Here is a 21,053-nt window from a genome sequence, read left to right on the forward strand (position 1 = left end):
AGAGGCCAATCTCACTCTGCTTGAGTAATGAAGTTATTCTGGCAATGCCACAGGATGGACACACTGACTAATGGAATAGAATAGAGAATGCAGAACAAGACCTGTGCAGATTTCGAACTTTGAAAGGTGACAGAGGTGGCATGGTTGATTGAGGGGGAAAGGGGAGCACTTAGACAAACAAAGCTGGAAAAAAATGATTATCCATATGGGAAAAGAGGAAATTGATTCCCTCCCTCACACCATATAAAAATAAACAACTTCAGCTTGACTTAATTGTCAAAGAAAAAAGTTTTAAAAAACTTAACTTTAGATTTAACTTTTAACTTCTAGATTTCATAAAAGACATAAATGAAATTCTTCTAGACCTTAGAGCAGAGAAAAGTTTGTCAAACAAATACAGAAAATGTTAATCTTAGAGATATTAGAACAAAGAATGTCAAATGACACCTTAAAGAAACTTAAAAGACAGATTACAAACAGATTGACTTAAAGAATATACAAAGAACTCCTACATGTCAATAAGAAAAACATAAACAACTCAGTAGAAAAATGAGCAAGAGACATGGACAGGCATTCACAGAGGAGGAAACACACAAAGCGAATGAACAAAATCAACCTCATTAATGATCAGAGAAATGTATCCATTCGGTTAGAAATTTTGAGAATTTGACCAAATGTTGGAGAGGATGTAGGCCCACACATCTCTCATTGCTTATGGGTGTGTAAATTGTTACAACTACTTCAGAAAGTCTTCCCATATGCTACCACATAGTATTTTCACTCCAAGTTACATAGACAATTTTTTCACACCCACCAAAAGACATTTCATGGCAATGTTGCTCACAATAGCAGTGATAAGAGAATAGACTGTAACATGAATAACTCATACAATAATATTACACAGTGTTCAAAAGGAATGAGCCAGTGTGACACACAATATGGATCAACCTTAGTAGTATCATATTCAGTGCAAAAGTAAATTACAAAATATAACCTATGACAATTATACTCATTTTAAAAATTAAAAAAGAACAAAGTAAATATAAGAATACATATAAACTAGATAAAATAATGTAAAAAAGGAAAGCAAGGAAGTGATGCCTCCAGAATTTAGTATATTGGTTACATTATATTGGTGGAGGAGGCAGGGAGGATGGGATGAAGAAAAGTATGTTTCTGGGAGTTTGTTATATTATTAAAAGTAAAAATGAAACAAAACAACAAAGAGACCCAAGTAGGGTTGTGCATGAAACAAAGAGAAGAGTGTATCATGAAATAAGTATTGTGATTAATACAGTTCAGTGCAACTGAAATCTACTTAAGGAAATAAAAAGTGGTGGTGAAAAGTGCTTGCAGTGGAAAAGCCCAGGATTTGGAATGAGAAGATCCCAGTGTAACTTTGGGAAAGTTATGTAATCACTCAGAGGCTCTGTTGCCTGCTCCATACAATGGATGAGAGTACCAGGCGCTACACCAAATAGGTTTGTTGTGAGGGTTAATAAGAACCTGACTGTGAAAGCCATGTGTCCAGTGCCCAAAGCTGCAACAACAGTGTCTGCCTCTTGACATCTCCCTGCACTGTGCACTCCACACGCACATTTGTGCACGTGAAGATTAGGGTATGGCAGATACAAGGGGCACCTTAATGAAAAGTCTCAGAAGATCAGCAAGCAGAATAAGGGGAAGGAAGGGCAGCCCAGCTCCTCTGTCTGGGTGATAATTAGGTTGGGGATTTGGAGGCCGATTAAACGTATCAAAGTCTGTGTTTTTTCTCAAGAGTAAACCGACCCCCCCTTTATAATCTTTTGTACCCCAGCGATGCCCTGGTGGTGATATCAGTCAGAAAGTACTTTGTTTTTTAATTTCAGGTTTTAGAGGCAGCTTAGCATGGTGGAATACACATAAGCTTCTGTAGCAGATTACTAGGGCTTCTTCATTTCTGATTTTCCTCTTTCCCAAACACGGAGGAGTCAGGTGGGGGCATGTGAGTGATCTGTTCATGGAATATGGGTGGAAGTGACACTGTCCGGTCATGTTCATGTCTAACCGTGGACACCCCACACAACCCTCCAGCCCACTCTTCCTCAGAGAGACGGACTGTAAAGGCCACACATCAGGGCGATGGAAACAAGAGCTGGAAAGAGACAGGGTTGCTGAGTGGCATCAAGGTGGGAAGCAACGCTGAAGAGACACTCAGACCTGTAGCAGCTTTTGGTTGGGTGAGAAATAGATTTGCGTTACATGTATATGTATATATGGCCACAGATATTTCAGAGTTATTTGCTACATGGCATAGCTTAACTTAACTCAATACAACTTGTTCACAGATTGTTTTGGGTTAGAATGCCGATTCCATTATTTATAGGCTGTATGACCTGGAATAAGTTCCTTAATGAACCTGATCCTTCATTCTTTGTCTTAAAATGGTAACAGTATTTAGTTGTGCTATTCTTATCAAAATAAAATAAATGAACGGACAGTGTCACTTCCACCCATATTCCTTGAACAGATCACTCACATGCCCCCATCTGACTCCTTCGTGTTTGAATAAAATAAAACAATTCCTTTTGCAGTGTCTGAAACAAAGCTCTCATAACTCATGGCTATTATTATTACTACTACTGCTAGACTCTGTGTGGGTCACTGTGGGGAATCTGCTAAAGTATAAGATGCATTCTTCCTTCCTTAAGGCAAATAGATTGTATTTGGGAAAATAGCCCATGGGCCCAGGAGAACCTAACAATTACAGGAGACTATTGATACACCTGACAACACTGTTAGTGCTATTGGTCCAAGCACACTGGGACAAGGTCAGGGACTACCAGGACTCATCCTGAATCATACGAGGACTTGTACTTCTTGAGTCCACTAAAACAGCAGGTGCAAATGTGAGCTACCAAGTCACCATCTGTGCCTGCCTGAGGATCTAGCTGGCACAGGACGGTGAGAATTTTTGGCCATGACTGGTTGATCTGATTAAAAGATTCACACGGCCTGCACAGATGTGGGCCTGAAGAAAGGAGAGGGCAGAGAGTTTGAGAACCCTACATGTGGCCAGCCTGGCAGCAGTGGAATGAACCTAAAGACTTACAAAGCTCTTCCAGCCCTAAGAGGCTAAGCTCTGAGCCACAGCTACAGAAACCCGATATGTGTGTGGCCCTTCGCTGAGCTGAGAAAAACCTTTTCTTCAGAGCTTGGAGGCCATTAGAGAGCCCAGAGTAGACCAGGCAAGAAAAGAGTCAGAGGTAGCCACTGGGTCATTAAGGATCCGGTTCCTGTTTTTATTAAGGGTCTGACAGATAAGACTCAGAAGCCTGGACCAGGGCCAGGCTGCAGGGATGTGGCGTGGGTTGCCGGGTTAATGTTCAGAAGTCGAGAAGCTGTCAGAACCCTCACTGGGTGATCATAATTGCACGTCTGTTAAGTATGCATTACAGCATCTGAGGAAAAAAGCAGGTTTCCCCCACCCACCAGCTCCCCACCTCTGTCAAAGGAAACTGAAATTTATGACACACAGATTTGACCAGAGCTTCAGAGACAGAAACGTTGAGACTTTTGGGGCATGGAGACTTAGCTTTCACATCTAGAACAACTTTGTCAGGTCTTTTGACACCAGCTGCCCAAATCTCAGCCATCTGAGTAATTTTCTGTATGGTCAACTCTGAGCAATTGAAGCCAAAACCAGGGGCTGCACTCAAATGGTGCTCCCGCAAAGACTCATATTTCGAAGAGCACTTTCTTTGTTCTTTTCAGACCATTTCTTCAAGCTACTATGCAGCCCTAGCCCCATGCTCTATGCTTACAGATTGGGAAACTGAGGCCTGGGAAAAGGTGTTGTGTGTGGGTCATCTCAGATGAGCAAGTTAAATGAGAAGCCATGAATAAACCCGATAGTCTTTTTAGACCGTTTCACTAAGAGGTTCATGCAGCTGCTGGTCCTAGCCTTGGTTTCATTGTCTTTAAAAGGGATGATGTTGCATGTTTCTCAGGGTTGCTATGGGGTTCCCCGGGGGTTGCCATGAAGGAAAGTATCCAGCTTAGCACATAGTACATGGCAGTAGGCCTTCAGGACGAGTAGAATCTGAAATTTGAATTTCCAAGAAGAAGGCAGGACCACCCACTGGGACAGCATCATCTCAATTACCATAGCTCCTTTATGACATGTTGGTATCCTCCCTCTTTCTCCTTCCTTCCTGGAAGGTCCTCGTCTCCCTGTGTCTCTCTGATTCCATGCTTAATTTGTTTTGGGGGGAGTTGTTCCTTGGTCTCTGGGAACGGATTTTGGAGTCAAAGTAAGAAAACCCTTTCCTTCAGCTTTAGTGTCTCAAGCATGGTTATGGGGAGTGGTCAAGGACAGGCTAAGGAGCCTTGCAGCTCCAAAGACCACACCTACAACCAGTGTGGGAAACTCTCTGTCCCTCATGATTTCCTTTCCCCCTCATCCAGACAGCTTCTTATGATACTTTTGGGGGCCATTTTGTACATTCATTCAAAGCAGGATGAAGGTGCTGGGGCTGGAGAAGATCACATTGTGCCATCTGTTCCCATCAGGAACTCTTCTCCAGCGAGTTAACTCTTCATTTTCAAAATGTGGATAATTACATCCATCTGACAAGGTCTTTGCACAGACTTGAGAAAATGCCTGACGCATGCCAGGCCCTCAGTAACTGATTTTGATGATGTCTGTGTGGGGTACCAAAGGTAGTGCTGGACACTGTGCTTGGTGGGGCTTCCCTGCTCCTGCTCTCAGATGTCCAGTAGGGGTGACACAGCACAGGTGCCTTCACTTTCACATGTCAACACTTTCATAGAGGAAGACAACAATGAGGTTCCCCCAGGATTGTCTTTTCTCTTGGCTAACAGACCTGGCTCCTCAGCTGTTTCTCACTTGAACTGGTCCTCTCCCCACGCTGCCCTTATCTTTGAGATGAGGACAGATGTGTCAGTGCCCTCCTTAAAATGGGACCCAGGAACTTAACAGTGTGCTTCCTGAGAAACATCATCAGGGAAGTCCCCATGTTTTATTACAGACCCACTGGAAGTTAATACTAACCACACCAAATGACCTATTCCAGAGATGTGCAGTATGATTTCTGGAGATAGGGAACTAAATAAATCCACAAAAAATACATCTCTTCACAGGAGGTAGGGGGTTTTTGGGGTTCTAGAATATTCTATTTCTTTTTTTAAATATTTTTTTAAAGTTTGTTTATTTTGAGAGAGCAAGGGAGAGCAGTGGGGCTGTGTACAGAGTGAGAGGGTTCCAAGCAGGTTCCGCACTGTCAGTGAGGAGCCTGATCTGGGCCCAAACCCACAAACTATGAGATCATGACCTGAGCAAAAACCAAGAGCCTGACATTAACCAACTGAGCCACCCAGGTGTCTCCAGGATGTTCCATTTCTTGACCTAGGTGATGGTTACATGAGTTATTCATTTTTTAATGTTTATTTATTTATTTTTGAGAGAAAGAGCTGGCACAGGAGGAGAAGGAGGAGGTAAAAGAGGAGGAAGAGGAGGAGGAAGGGGAAGAAGAGGTAGAGAAGGAAGAGAAGAGAGAAAGATAGAGAGAACAAGTTGGGGAGGGACAGAGATAGAGGGAGAGAGCAAAAATTCCAAGCAGGCTCCATGCTATCAGTGTAGAGCCCCATGTGGGGCTCAAACTCATGAACTGTGAGAGCATGATCTGAGCTGAAATCAAGAGTCAGAAGCTTAACTGACTGAGTCACCAAGGAGCCCCAAGTTATTCATTTTTGAATAATTCATTGAGTTGGACATTTTCTTTTGAACTAAACATTTAAAAAAACAGTTTTATTGAGATACAATTCACATATCAGAGAATACATCCACTTAAATTATACAATTCAATAGTTTTTAGTGTATACAGATATATACAATCACTATAGTCAATTTTATTTATTTATTTATTATTTTTTAATGTTTATTTTTTTATTTTTGAGAGAGAGAGACAGAATGTGAGCAAGGAAGGGGCAGAGAGAGAAGGAGACAAAATCTGAAGCAGGTTCCAGGCTCTAAGCTGTCAGCACAGAGCCCAGGGTGGGGCTTGAACTCACAGACTGCAAGATCATGACCTGAGGCAAAGTCAGAAGCTTAACCAACTGAGCCATCCAGGACCCCCAATGTAGTCAATTTTAGAACCTTTTCATCGCCACAGAAGGAAAACTGTACCCTTTAGCTATCATCTTCCTCTAGACCCCTCCTTCTCAGAATGAAGCAATTACTAATCTACTTTCTGTCTTTATGTATTTGTCTGTTCTGCACATTTAGTATAAATGGTATGTAATATGTGGTCTTTTGCAACTGGCTTTTTTTCATGTAGTGTAGTATTTTCAAGATTCATCTGCATTTTGGCATGAATCAGTACTTTATTTTTTTATGGCCAAATGTTATTCCATTGTGTGGATGTACCACTTTTATTTATCAGTTTATCAGCTGGTAGACATTTGGGTTGTTTCCACCTTATGGCTATTATGAATAATGGGCTATAAGATTAATGTGCAAGTGTTTGTGTAGAAACGTTTCCATTTCTTGTGGGTATGCACCGAGGAGTGGAAGTGTTGGGTCATATGATAACCCTATGCTGAACTTTTTGAGGAACTGCCAGAAAACAATTTCCACAGGGGTTGCACAATTTTACTTTCCCACGAGCAGCGTATAAGGGTTTGATTGCTCCACACCCTCACCAATACTTGTTGTTATCTGTCTTTTTGATTATAGCCATCCTAATGGGTGTGCAGTGGTATCTCGTTGTGGTTTCATTTGCATTTCCCTGATGACTAATTAGGTTGAGCATTTTGATTTATGTACTTTTCTTATTATACATCCTACTTTAACTAAAAAGTGTATTTTTAAAATACACCTGGTTCTTGACCCCTGAAACCTGTAAAAATTGCTCAGCCCTGAGAGTACAGAACCAGAACTTCTGGAGGCTAGAGATTCTGCACCTCCCAGATTGAATTCACCTTTGGGGTTAACCAAACCATGTAGGGACCAAGTTAGACTGGAGCTGCTCTCTTTCCCAGCAAAAAGTTTCCTCTGGATCATACACGGAGGAGTGCTGATATGTATCTTTCCCCTTATACTCAGGTAAACTCTGGCTGTGAAAAGGAGTGGAAGGCTTGTATTCAGACATGGGTTGGCACTGGACAAGGACTCGAGTCCTTGTCTCTTCATCAAGGCACAAATTCCAGGGCAAGAAGATTAATGCATTTCATTCAGACATGGGTCTTGAGAAGAGATTTACCCTGGATCAAATGAAAGGTAACCCTTAACAACGTGTGTTACTTGTCCTACTTTACATATGGGGAATCTGAGGCTCAGAGTAGTAATTCATTCAAGCTTCAAAGTAACTTAGTCTGCAAAAAGCCTTACCTTTCTATTCACTCCCTCCTTAGATGGTAGAGTGAAAGCTTGGTGTCTTGGCATTACCCCCTGGATACAGTTAGCTGCGCTTACAAGGCAGCCTGATGGGGCCATATTTAGTTCTGGGGCCAGCCACTGCCATGCACGCCTCTGGTCTCTTAGGCTATTCTTCCCCTGGTGACCTGTGGCCTGGGTTCTTCCTTTTCCTCCTATCAGGTGCAAGATCTTAACATTTCTAGTTTCATTTCAGCACTAAGTACCAGTATTTTTTGAAAGTTAAGGGAGGTATGTTGGTTGGATTCCCCAGGAAACAGATGCTGAGGTAGAGTTAAGAGTGCAAAGCGTTATGGGAGGATTATGTGTGAAAGAAGGAAAGCAAGCAGAATTGGACAGAGGGACCCATAAGATGCACACCTAAAGTCTCTGCCAGCTCTATGGGGAGATGCAGAGCAAGGACTGCCCAACCAAGGATTCCCACATTGGTGTGAAATCACTGGGTCTTTATACAACTACCTTGTTCTCACCTGGCTCCTCCAAGGAAGTTGAAGTGAACCCCAAGGAAGCTAAAATCTGGCACCCATTAGCCAGACACACTCTTCAAGTTCTTTCTTAAAAGAGGAGCTGAGCAGTACATATCCTCATTTGCCAGTGCTCCAGACAAATCCAGACATTCCTACAGGAATCAGTTATTGACTGGCTAGCTTGGAGAATGGCCTGGAATTCTGGAATCATGGACTGTAGACCTGGGTTAAAACTGAAGAACATGTTGATTCCAATATCCCCACCCCTCCTTTTTTGTGGGTCACATCATGCGTGATGTGTCACAGAGCTGGAAGAAATCTGCCAGGTCTTTGGACCACAGTACTCAAGGATTTGGGGACAGGTGAATTACCTAGTGTCCTTCATGCTGTCACACCTACATGAATTCAGTTCTCACTGTTAACCACAGTCACCATGGTCATTGTCACCATTTTCACATAACCACTTTCCCCAGCACCAACCAGCATTCTTAGAATACCAAATTGAACTAGAGTAGAATTCAAAAGAAAGAGACTAGTTCACCTTGTCCTCTAGAAACTTCTTGTATTTGGAACAATCACATACTATGCCAAATATAGAATGAATACAGTGACCTCCTGGGTTCTGTGATCCTGGGCTCCCAATTTCCCCTCTATAAAATGGGAATTACTTTGACTGCCTCGCTCCTCACCCTGAAAGGGCTACAGAGACTTCAATGGCATAATGGAGGTGGAAGCCTTTGAGCACCTCATTCCAAAGTTATCAGAGCATCTTTTGCCTAAGGCTCTTGAAACCTCTTAAAAGCACCACTACATTTTCATCATATAAAAATTGCCCAAGACAGATCTCCTCATTACCAGCACTTGGTGGGAATCTGGCATTCATCCTCACAATTCTCCTATGATCACAGAGTCTTCCCACAAAGGGCATCTTTCTGCTGGTTTATCTGCAGAGCGGTCTGGGGCAGAAGGCAAAAGCACCAACTCTCTGGCTTGCCTCCCCCTTCTCTACTAGAGCCCAGGAAACGTTCACCAGTATGGACCCCAGCGCTCTAGTCTCCTAGGCATAGTTGCTTTGTTCGCCAAGTTAAGGTTTATAATTCTACTTCTTACTGAAGACCCATTGAGAGAATTTTTGCCCACTGTTCAAATTCGTGCGACTAGTATGTTACTGGGAAGTGTGTGTCCAATGTCCAGGGGGACCAGGGGAAGCAGGAGACAAAGCCTGCTGAAGCAGGGAGGGACTTGCCTTCACTTCCTCATTCACAGGTGAGGCAGACATGATGAGCAGGTGCCCAGCCAAACACTTCACTTGATGGAAGTATCTTTGTTCTCACTTCAAAGGCGTGGTGTGAGGTGGAAAGAACTTGGGCTTTAGAGTGACGGGTTCTGGCTCTGCCACTTTCTGTCTAAGCTTGGGCAAGTGACTTAACCACGAAGAACCTCAGTCTCTTCAGCTATAAATTAGAGATCATAACTCCCGCCCTGCAGGATTGCTATGACAAGAAATAACGTATGACAAGTGACTGGATCATAATAGATACTCAATAAGTGGTAATTATTAACACCATTACATTTTCTGCTACAAATTCAAAAAGTACTTATGGAACATGTACTCTATTCACCCATCTATTCATTCTATTCAACATCTATCCATTCATAAAACATTTCTGAGCTCAAGATTGTGCTGAGCTTAGTGAGGAGTCCTACCAAGAAATAGAAAGCAGGCTCCTTGGGCTTAAGAAACTCCAACTTTGATTGGAAAATAATAAATTAGAGAAGAATAGAATTGTAAAATGGAAACCATCACACCTTCTTGACCATGCTGTGAGAGGTAAATGGGTAAGCTTGCAGGCTCGGCCTTTGGCCCCAGACAGACTCACTTAATGAGTAACCTGACTGGAGTTGTATCTTTGGGGACAAACACAGAGTTAGTCATCTGCTATGAACTGTGGAAGCATGGGTTTTAGGGCCCCTCACAAAGAAGGGCTTCTTCCAAGCCTCTGTACCTAATTTTGTTTTTCTTGCCTATAGAGGGCCCCCCAAATTGCATAAACTTCAAGGCCCACAAATCTTGGATTATCTCTTATGGAGGACTGAGTTTTAAAGTCAGACAATAGGGGTGCCTGGGTGGTTCAGTCAGTTAAGCCTCTGACTTCAGCTCAGGTCATGATCTCACGTTTGTGGGTTCGAGCTCTGCTTCAGGCTCTGTGCTGACAGCTCAGAGCCTGGAGCCTGCTTCAGATTCTGTGTCTCCTTGTCCTCCGCTCTTCTCCCTCTTATGCTCTGAATATCTCTGTCTCAAAAATAAATAAAACATTAAAAAAAATAAAGTCAGATGATAAAGTAGGAATCTATAAGCTCATGCCTCACAGCACGCTCTCAGAAAGTCTGGAGCACACAGGAGAGGTGAAGAATCAGGATACCTTGGATTTGAAAGGAAGGTATGAATCAAGTCAAACTGAACAATGGAGCAAGGATTTGAAAGTTGGAAGCCTCATGGACTGAGAGAAAAGATAAAGGGGCCAGGTGTGAGGGATGTGAGGGCAGGGAAGTACACTTTAAGCAAAATACCCATATAATTTTCACATTACATGCATAGTGATGGAACCATGTTTGGAGCCACACTGATCTGGGCTCTACTTATTTGAACTCCATGACTTCAGACAGGTCAGGGAACATTTCAGTATTTCAGTTTCATTTGTAAATGATAATAGTAATACTTATCTTGAAAGCATTACTTTTGAAATTTTAGATTATAAAATTAGAGAAATATTTCTTCTGAAAATGATTTGTAAACTATAAAGAGTTCTGTTTACCAATATTGGTTCTAATTCATTTTACTCATACTGCAGAAAGAATTTTCTTGTTCACCAACATGGTAATAGTGGAAGGACCCTTAAAGGGAAAATAAACAAATGAACGTGCCCAGCTCTGATACTCTCAGAATAGCAGCTCCAGCTTATTACATAATTTTGAGCAATTCCCTAATTTCTCCAAGCCTCAGTTTCTCTACCTAATCATGAAAGTTATTATACTTTGCCCATAAATTCCATAAATATCTTGGTCAGATTTATCTTTAAGTTCCTTGGGAGGAAATAAATGAAAATCATCCAATTCACTTTCCTTCCTCGGACCTTTACTGGATTTCAGAAAGGAGACTCTCGGGGCGCCTGGGTGGCTCAGTCAGTTAAATGTCTGGCTTCGGCTCAGGTCAGATCTCACGGTCGTGGGTTCCAGCCCCGTGTCGGGCTCTGTGCTGACAGCTAGCTCAGAGCCTGGAGCCTGTTTCCGATTCTGTATCTCCCTCTCTCTCTGACCCTCCCCTGCTCACACTGTCTCTCAAAAATAAATAAAGAGCATTTAAAAAAAAAAAAAAGAAAGGAGACTCTCTTAAGGCTTTGAGCAATGGGGAAGAGCACTGAGTGCCACCACCCACCCTGGGATGGACTATAATGAGAAGGACATTGAGTGCTAGTTGTTGGACATATGCTTTTGCCTCAGCCTCATAACTGGCAGGTATGCTTGACATTATGGTTTACATTATACAGATGAGGAAAATGGAGCTCCACATATTTGAGCAAACACTTCAGTCCCCACCTCTAGTAAATGGTGGAGCAGAATGTCAGATCAGGTCGATGCTGGGGCCTCCTTTTCCTGATGTCCCCAGTTGAACTGCAGCTCCTTTGTGTCCAGGACAAGGAGGATTGAACCTATGTTCTACAGGAAGTCAGGCCTGTGACAGGTAAAATGACATGAGGCTAAGCCTCTTGTAGACTCCAGCACAGTGTGAAATTGCTAGTTACCAGGGAGAAACTTTTTTTAAATGTTTATTTATTTTCGAGAGACAGGGTGACAGAGTACAGGCGAGGGAAGGGCAGAGAAAGAGGGAGACACAGAATCTGAAGCAGGTTCCAGGCTCTGAGCTGTCAGCACAGAGCCTGACATAGGCCCCGAACTCACTGACTGCGAGATCATGACCTGAGCCAAAGTCGGACGCTTAACCAACTGAGCCACCTAGGTGTTCCCAGGGAGAAATTTTCCACCTATGCTCTGACAGAGGCAGTGGCTTCAACATCTGATGGTTTTTGCCACCCTTGCCTTTTCTAGATCATAGTCCAAAATAAGAGACTTTATCTTCCTGCATGTTGTGGCTCTTTCTGTTAAGCAGTGTCTTCAAAAGTCTAATGAAGGAGGCCATCCTGGTGCCTCCATGTCACAGAAAGAATGTGGGCTCACATCTCCACAATGGCAGAGATGGGTTCAAAAGCAAAGACTGCATCAATTTTGGATCATTTCCACCTGTGATGTTTGACATCCTTCAGATGCAGTCTAAGAGAATGGCCAGACCAGCATCTTCTCAACATTGTTATTGTGGGGAAAAGACACAGATATGAGGAGCTCTTCCCCCTGCAGATACACCTGTGGCACTAGTCACCCTTCCCCCATCCCCTAAGGCAGCGTCTCCTCTCCATCCTGTGAACACCCCTGTTGGTTTATAGGTCCCCACTATTAGATGAGTAATAAACAGTAGGATATAAGCTTCCCTTCTGGCCAATCCCAGAACTAAAGTAACATGTTCAAACACCCTGTTATTATTATTACCAATGATAATAAGAGGAATAATGAGCAAGAATTGCTTTTATTAAATAAATCAGGAAAATGCACTTTACAACATGTTCCAGAGACACGTCAAGAGGTTCTCTAAATGCCTGGATGGTGTTGGAGCATGCGTTGCTCACCATTATGAGGGAGTTTCTCTACAATTACTGGTCTTTCAACAGCACGTTAGGACTCATCTTATAAATATATAATATAACATAAATGGGCTTTCTCTTTATCAACTACTACATTATAAATGTGTGCTTTCCTCCTATATATCCCTTTTTTAAATAGGTGTATTTTTTAAATGATACCATAATTGTAGCCACTTAAAGACTAAGATATTTAACATTGATCTATTGCTATTTTTCTCAGTTTTGGAATTAAAAGGGAAATCTTAGTTTCCTCAGCTCTCTAACCTTCTTTAGGGTCAAGTGCAGTGCTCTGAGCATGCCAAGCATGGATAAAGGTGCTCTATCAGTGTTGTGTGTGGTTTTTTTTAAGTGAATGAATAACTCCAAAGATCTTGTATGTATCTACATCACTCCCTTGCATCCTAATGGGGTTCTATCTGAAACTATCCTAAAAAGGTAGCAATAATAATGTATGAGAAGGGTGCCTCGCTGGCTCAATTGGTAGAGCATGAGACTCTTGATCTCAGAGTTGTGAGTTTTAGCCCCACATTGGGTGTAGAGATTACTTAAAAATAAAATCTTCAAATAACAATAACAATGACAGTAATACAATAACATAGGAAAACACACAGCTTGAGGACAAATTTATCCATGATTGGAATTCAGTATTTGGTACGGTCTTTGGTATGCCTAGTGGATTTTTCTTTTTAAGTAAGCTTCGTGCCCAGAACAGAGCCCAAAGTGGAGGTCAATGGATGACCCCAAGGTCATGACCTGAACTGAGACCATGAGTCGGACACTCAACCAACTGAACCACCCAGATGTCTTGTGCTTAGTATATTTGACACCTGGAATAGATCTTTTTTTTTTTATGCACTCCCTCCCTCTATACCTCAAAATTATTTCCCATAATAACATTTTCTTGATTAGTTCTCCAGTTTTAAGATAATTTAAAAAAGATAAACAATAATATTAAAGGTATCCAAATTTAGTAACATACTTTATGCATGGTCTGAAATGAACTGTTACCAAAGAAAATACTACACCTTGCAGTTCACACTGTGTTCTACAGTTTTAGAATTTAAACACAAATAAGACTCTAAATCTTTACTGCCTCTACACTCACTACTCTGTTACCTTTTCCAGTGTGTGGGGTTTTATTCAGTGCCATGAAGTAATTCTCCAGCTCTCAGTGGGCACTGACTGAGTGTCTCACAAATTTAACTCAGTTCTAACACTGTCTACCTGGAGATAGTGGCAGGTCCCATGGGTAAGAACTCAGCCCCACAGAACTCACCCCGCTTTGGATGCCAATCTCAGGTTCAGATTTTACCTGTGCTTCTAACCAACTGGCTATAAATCAGAGGAATGTATGATTCCCCTCCTTGGGTTTGATTAATTTGGGGGAGAAACTCACAGAGCTCAGGATACCAGTTTTCTTGCTAGATTCTGGTATGTTACCAGGGATATTAAAGGATATGAATCTACAGTCAGATAAAAAAAATCCATGGGGTGAGGTCTAGAAGGACCTTTAACACCAGAGCTTCTGGGCCAGTAGAATTTGGGAAGTGCCATTCTCCCAGTTCATGGGTGCAATCTGGTTCACCAGCCTGGAAACCCTCTGAAACCCTCCTTTTTTGTTTTTTATGGAGGTACTGTTCCATAGGCTTGATTGATTAAATCATTGACCGTTGGTGATTGCCTCAACCTCTGGCCTCACTCCCTAGAGGTATAGGAGGAAGGGGTGAGACTGAAAATGCCAACCCTCAAAGCCTGGTTGGTTTCCCTGGCAACCAGCCCCCATCCAAAAGTTACCTCATTAACATGAACCCAGTTGTGGTGGAAAGGGGCTTGTTATGAATAACAAGGCACCCATTTCACCTTTATGGCTCTGAAGTGATTTCAGGAACTGAGGACAAAAGACCAAATATTGTAACAAAAGATGCTCCATTGCACTTATCTGCTCAGGAAATTCCAAGGGTTTGGGGAGCTGAGCCAGGAACTGTGGACAAACACCAAAATATAAATGTATCACACCATTTATTTCAAATCAATGGCTTAAATGTGAGAAGATATGATACCACAGGGAGCAAAGATATGAGATGTGTCTGGAGGAGATTCCAACAACTCTGAGCCATTTTGCCCTTGCAAACATACCCTTGGAAATAGTCCTGTGGCTGAGTCCTCAGGGGTAGGGCGGGTCAGGAGAACAGGACTGTATAACTGGGATTTCGGAAACTAACTGCCATATAAAATACAATGTTCACTAAAAATGGGCTAATTTGGATCATATAAGTGTGTATAAACTCAACAGTAATCATAACAACTATGTAGAACTGAGACCAATATGAGGTCTGGTGGGACATGGAGCATTTTCTCAATGACTTTGTTTAGGAATGCAGGCACATGTTACGTCCACTGTCTTCTGTTTCATTACTGTTTCTAAATTATCTACTGAAAATGCTCCCCATTATTGCCTCCTGGCCTGGAGTCCGTCGTCAGAAAACCCACACTAATGGAAGTAGGGGAGCAGGTGTGATCTAACGGCAGGGCACAGGAAGGTGCGCTTCTCAGCACAGCAGGGCCTTCTCCTCTGCCCAGTGACAACACTAAAGCAAATTAGTAGTGAGTCTGATGTCCTGCATTCAAGGGAAAATATTCCATGGATTGGGGTGGGGGGTAATAGTGCCTCATAGGTAGGGGGACACTTCCCAAGGCATCTGGGACAAGTCTGAGTTTTACAGAGCCTGAGAAGAGGTAAGGCAGAAATGGCATGATTGGCTAATAGGTCCTATTTTCTGGGGTAAGATGAGCTAGCTAAAGTTGAGCTGAAGGATTGTGACTGGGCTATGTCCCATTCCCTCTGAGAGATGCTTCCGCAAAGGACGGGTTGACTAGGGTTTAGATTTGTGGCCTGGGTGAGGCCACTAGGGTGGCCTCCATTTTGTGAGTCCATACATATGAAATAACTTTACCAACTCTCACATTGATGTCCCCACCCAGGGAACTCATGTCTGAGTCCAGAAAGGTTGAGATGGTGGTAACTTCTTAAGAAGGGTCACTAAGTAAACCCTACGTGTAAGATTTAATAGATGGAGACAGAGATGGGAGGAAAGAAAGAGGCCAGGTTATGGAGCCAAGAAAGCCTTTATTGGGATCTGCCATTCCCAGGCGAGGTCCCATGACCCCGGGAGTGGGGAGTCAGGGAGGTCGCGCCTGATAGGTGATGGGCAGGGGGTTTTATGGGTGAAGAGGTTCTGGGTTTGATCTTGGGAGGGCAGATTATCAAATAAGGGCATTTCAAGGACGCGGTGGGATGGAATAGGTTGCCTCGTCTGTCAGGGTGATGGGAAGCTGGAGCTTCATGATTGGCTGTTTTCAAACTGGCTCGGGACCTTCCAGGTCTGCAGGTGAGGGGCGGGGGTCGTCTGTGCACGTGTTCTCCTCCAGCCCCCAGAGAAATGGCCACTCGGTCACCACCTTAAGGTGACTCTTACACTACGTAAGTTAGTTTGGTCCTTCTGATGAGGGAGCACATGGCAGGATGAGGGCAAAGTACAAGCCAGCATCCCCACCTGCCCCAAATGGGATATATATGATCTTCCTCAGGCACTCCTGGCTACCCAAGAACAAGGAAAAAAAGGAAAACACTACATAGTTAAGTGATAGAGATCCAGTCATACAGGACATGAGTCCCTATCAGTTTATAAATATCTTAGTAAATTACAAGAAAAAGACAATCTAATCAATAGCTTATCTCCAGAAACCAGTAGACTCCATTTCATGGAGCCCTAACATCACCTTCCCCTCCATAGGGATAAGGGGAACCAAGGCAAGAAGAAAATGGCAGGTAAAATTAAATTTCCTTATAACCTGCAGCCCATTGACAAATACTTAAGGCAAAAACAGAGTATAACTTTTCTCTACTGTCTTAATGTTAATGCTTTGCTAGAGGGGAAAACCTTAGTCTGACAAGACCTAAGACTTCAGTAAACTGTGAGCTTTTAGCATATGAAAAGCCCTTAAAAAACTTCCTCCAGAGTTTATCTCCCCCAACTTCTTGGTATATAAACAGTCACTCTTTGTAACCCCCGGGCAGCCTTTCCTGCCTAGGGGTCATGTCCCCATGCTTTAATAAAGTTAACTTTTTGCAAAAGATGTCTTCAAGAATTCTTTCTTTCTGAACCCTACCATCACCTTAAACCCCACCTCAACTGAACCCCATCAGTTCTCAACAGAGTATTCACCCCAAAGTAACAGGACTCGTTTTGCCCCCTTACTGTAGGAGGCCCTGTGGCTGAGGACCTGCCCAACCATGCGGTACTCAGTGCCCAGCAGAGGGTGACAAGCACAAGAGCAATAGCCCAGGTAGTCCCTGACCACAGCAGTGACCTGGCGGGCACTCCCACTGAAGCATGGGCTGTATGATCATTACAATGGTTAGTAAGATTTCTGTGGTCTTGTTGCTGTCGGGAAGGAAAAGTTATCCTCTCATCTTCAAGATTCTTTTGGCTGGTCTAAGAAGAAAATTGACATGAGACATTACAGGAGAAAGTTTAATTTCAGACAAACTAGGGCTGCATAAGAGTCTGAAGCCCACAGGCAGTCAGACGGTTGAGGCTTATCAGAAATCAGGAACTAAGGAGAAAGGGGTAAGAGTCTGGGACTTCATAAGGGAAAGAAGAAAATTCAGAAGAAGAGGAAAAGACCAAGAGTTTGGTAAACAAATGTTTGCTGGACCCTACAGAAACAATGGGAGTCAGAGAGGCATTTTAACAAATAGGCTTTGCTAAATTCTTGTTTGCCACACCTAGATCATAAGATACTGTAGTTCTCTGTGGTGATAGCTTCCTTTCCTTTTAGTTAGAGTAAGTCCTCTAAATTTGGGGGGACACTTAGGGGGAAGTTCAAGCATCTTCTTGAGTCTTCCGTTTCTTAAAAATAATTAACCTAAAATAATCCACATGCCAAAGACACCTTTTGGGGTGGCAATATTTTTCCTACCCTGTTAAAAACAAAAACTTCCACAGACTTTACCTTGTGTTGGGTTTCCAGTTACTCTGTAAGGTGGATACCATCACTGTCAGCCCTATTTCATTGCCTAAAAAACTCAGACCCAGAGAGAGTGATCACCTCTCCCAAAATCATACAGCAAAGCAAAGACTTGAACTCTATTCTTTTTAAGCTTTTGTTTTTCTGAGTGACACTTGTGGCCTTGAGCAGAGCTGGCAAAGAAGGAACCAAGAAATATTATGTATTACACATCTTGTAAATATGGAACTTCAGAGGCCAGAGGTGAAATCTAAAGACTCTTTAAAAAATACCAAAGCCAAAAACCTTTGGGGTACCTGAGTGGCTCAGTCGGTTAAGTGGCTGTCTCTTGGTTTTGGCTCAGGTCATGATCTCACAGTTCATAAGTTCAAGCACTACATTGGGCTCTGTGAGGACAGTGCAGAGCCTGGTTGGGATTCTTTCTCTCTCTCCCTCTCTCTCTGCCCCTCCCCTGCTCGTGTTATCTCTGGCTCTCTCAAAATAAATAAATAAACTTTAAACAAACAAATAAAAACTAACTTTTTAAAAATGAAGTTTAACTTCATAGAGTGGTGTGCACAAACCTAAGTGTACAGCAGGTGATTTTAAGCTTTGAATCCCATCTGGATCAAGATAGAAAGCATTGCTGGCACCTTAGCAGAATGAACTGTTATCCAGGGTTATCATGATTCTCTTTCAAAAGATTAAAGATATTTTTTTCTTTTATTCTGGCATTTATTACACCAAACAACATATAAGACTGATGTTTTTCACAAAATTAATTTATTTTTGTAATTAATTCAGCATAAGTGATACGTGCCACCTTCAAACATTTGTCCTTGTGTCTCCACTCCTGGAATGAACTGTCCCCAGATATTTATCTGCTTTGCTCCCCCATCTCGACCTCCATCACGTACTCAAACCCCTTCTTCTCTGTGAAGCCTCCTCTGAGCAGACTACATAAATTGCAAGCCCCAACCTTACATTCCACATTCTACCCGCTGCTTTATTTTATTCCACAGCACTTTCCACTATCAGACACTGTCTACGCTTTCCTTACTTGATTTTTCTCCATCTTTCCTCAACTAGAATGTAAACTCCTTGAATACAAGGCTGTTGGGCTATGCTGTTTGTTTCTATATCTCTGCCTTCTCCAACGGATATCTGCTCAGTAAATATTTGTTTGAAGAAATGAATATAATGCAGACCCAAATGACTGAAAACCCAAGCAAATGACTGAAAACTTAGTTTGCACATTCACTTCTATTTTATCTTTTAATTTTTTTAATGTTTATTTTTGAGAGAGCGAGAGACAGAATGCAAGTGGAGGAGGGACAGAGAGAGGGCGAGACACAGAATCTGAAGCAGGCTCCGGGCTCTGAGCTGTCAGCACAGAGCCTGACATGGGGCTTGAACCCACAAACCGTGAAAATATGACCTGAGCTGAAGTCGGATGCTTAACCAGCTGAGCCGCCCAGGCCCCCCTGGAAGCTGTATTTATTACACTGTTCTCAGAGTCCTAGTAATACTACATAATTCAAACCTTAGCAAGGAAGGTGGCATACTATCCCCATGCCTGCAGCTATAAAGAAGTGCATTGTAAATGAGAATTATATTTCTTAAGGTTCATTAAACCCACACTCATCTCTGCAATTACATCCCATATTACTGGGAAAAGATAAGAGTTAATAGTCCTGCAACCAAATGCCTTTAAGATACACCTGCCAATGGAAATTTCTCACAACAATGGTGGATGTAAACAAGGCAGAGTCATTCTTGAAGATTCCCGCCAGATTTATCTTCAGACCATGTGACTACTGTTCTTCAGCTTGCAGGAGGGCTCTTTTACCTGTAGATACCTCTATGTTTATCAGCATGACTAGGTGGACTGTGAGGTCTTTCTTCCAAGACACCCGAGCTGGAGTAAGTAGAGGTCAGGAGAACACTCCTGACCAGCTGTTGTAGATGCTTTGAATTCCACTGTAGCTTTATTCCTTGGTGTGCCTTCCTTCTTGCTTAGTGTGCAGGAGGTTATCAGTCATTTATACCTTAATGTGAATGGGTTTTTTGGCTCCTTTCAGAAGAGCAAGGAAGAGGAGGAGCAGGAGGGAAATAAGAGTGAGGAGTTACGAGGGAAAGGTGCCAAACGGGAAGAAAAAAGCTACTGAAAGAAATTCAGGCTGAGAGCTGCCAGATTTATTTCTTGTAGGTCTGGTTCTGAGTCCAGGGTGGAAGTCTGCGCTCAGGCTGGACACACAGCCCCCTCTGTGACCTGTCGGCATTTTTTTTTTTAATTTCATGGCTGCTCAGAAGAGGTTGCTGTCCACTGTTCACAGTTTATTGATACTTTGCTCATATTCAGCATTTCTCAGAGACTGGAGGCTCCAAAGTGAGCCTGGAAGCTGAAGAAACTGTGTTCATAAACTGAGGCCATATGCAAACAAACAAGCAAAACAAAAAATGAAGGAAGGATTCTCATCTAGTTTACGCTGTGTGTGAATCTGACTATTGCGGCTGGAATTCTTTCCCTGAAGGTGATTAGATTTTAGTGGAACCTAAAGATGGTTTTTGCTTTTTTCACTTATAGCTGCATGGAATACACACTGCAGTTGACTGCCACGTAGTAAATATTTGGACCAGTAATTCATGACTTTATTCAACAAATATTTCCTGAGTGCTTGCTATGTGTAAAACATAGGCTAGGAGGCTACTTCGGTGAACAAGACAGAGAAGGCCCCCGCTCCTAGAATTTGCAATCCTGAGAGGCGGGGAGAAAGACAGCAAAAAAAGTAAAAATAAAGAAAATTGTAAATCATGGTAGTTCCATAAAGAAAATAGAGTGTGGTGATAGGAGGGCCTGTGTGTATTGACGATGTGATAGACTGGTCAGAAAAAACCTCTCTGAGAACAAGACGTTTGAGCTTAGGCCTGAAATCTAAGGAGAGTAGGGACGTGTGTGTACAGAGAAATGGCATGTTCAAGGGCTCTGAGACAGGAATCAGCTTGGTTGGTATCATTAGGGGCTTGAAAGATTATTGTACTTAGATCACAGAGAGAGAGATGAGAAGAGGCAAGAGATGAGGTGAGAGAGGTGGACCAAATCCTTAAGACCTTGTTGGCATAGGAAGAAATGTTCAAGACAGGGAGATGACAGTGGGTGGTTTCAGAGCAGAGGGTTGGCATGATGTTGTAATCTCACAGTGAGATTGGAAAGAAAATTCACTCCAGTTAACTGCTTCCTGTGTTTCAAAGATGCTTACTAAATATCTGTTGAAAGAATGAACTCATGAAGGAAGAAAGGAATCACAGAAGAGAGCCAAAGACTCAGAGAGGACATTGGCCTCCACCTGGAGCTGGAAGAGGCACTCTGACACTCGCTGGCTGTAT

At 42.6% G+C, this 21,053-nt stretch overlaps 1 long non-coding RNA gene across 4 annotated transcripts in view; it reads left to right on the forward strand.

Annotated features, from left to right (window-relative positions):
• LOC115303822 overlaps positions 1-21,053 on the forward strand; it is an 88,949-nt gene that overhangs the window by 53,068 nt on the left and 14,828 nt on the right. For 2 of the 4 annotated variants that reach the window (XR_003914259.1, XR_003914260.1), the window contains exon 2: positions 7,106-7,279. The exons of 1 other annotated variant lie outside the window; for it this stretch is intronic. This is a non-coding gene — a long non-coding RNA (uncharacterized LOC115303822). Of the gene's footprint in view, positions 1-4,220; positions 4,293-7,105; positions 7,280-21,053 lie in introns of those variants that run through there. One more of the 4 variants, XR_003914261.1, reaches the window with a different exon arrangement.

Source organism: Suricata suricatta, chromosome 10 (assembly GCF_006229205.1).
Source record: "Suricata suricatta isolate VVHF042 chromosome 10, meerkat_22Aug2017_6uvM2_HiC, whole genome shotgun sequence".
Lineage (NCBI taxonomy): Eukaryota > Metazoa > Chordata > Mammalia > Carnivora > Herpestidae > Suricata > Suricata suricatta.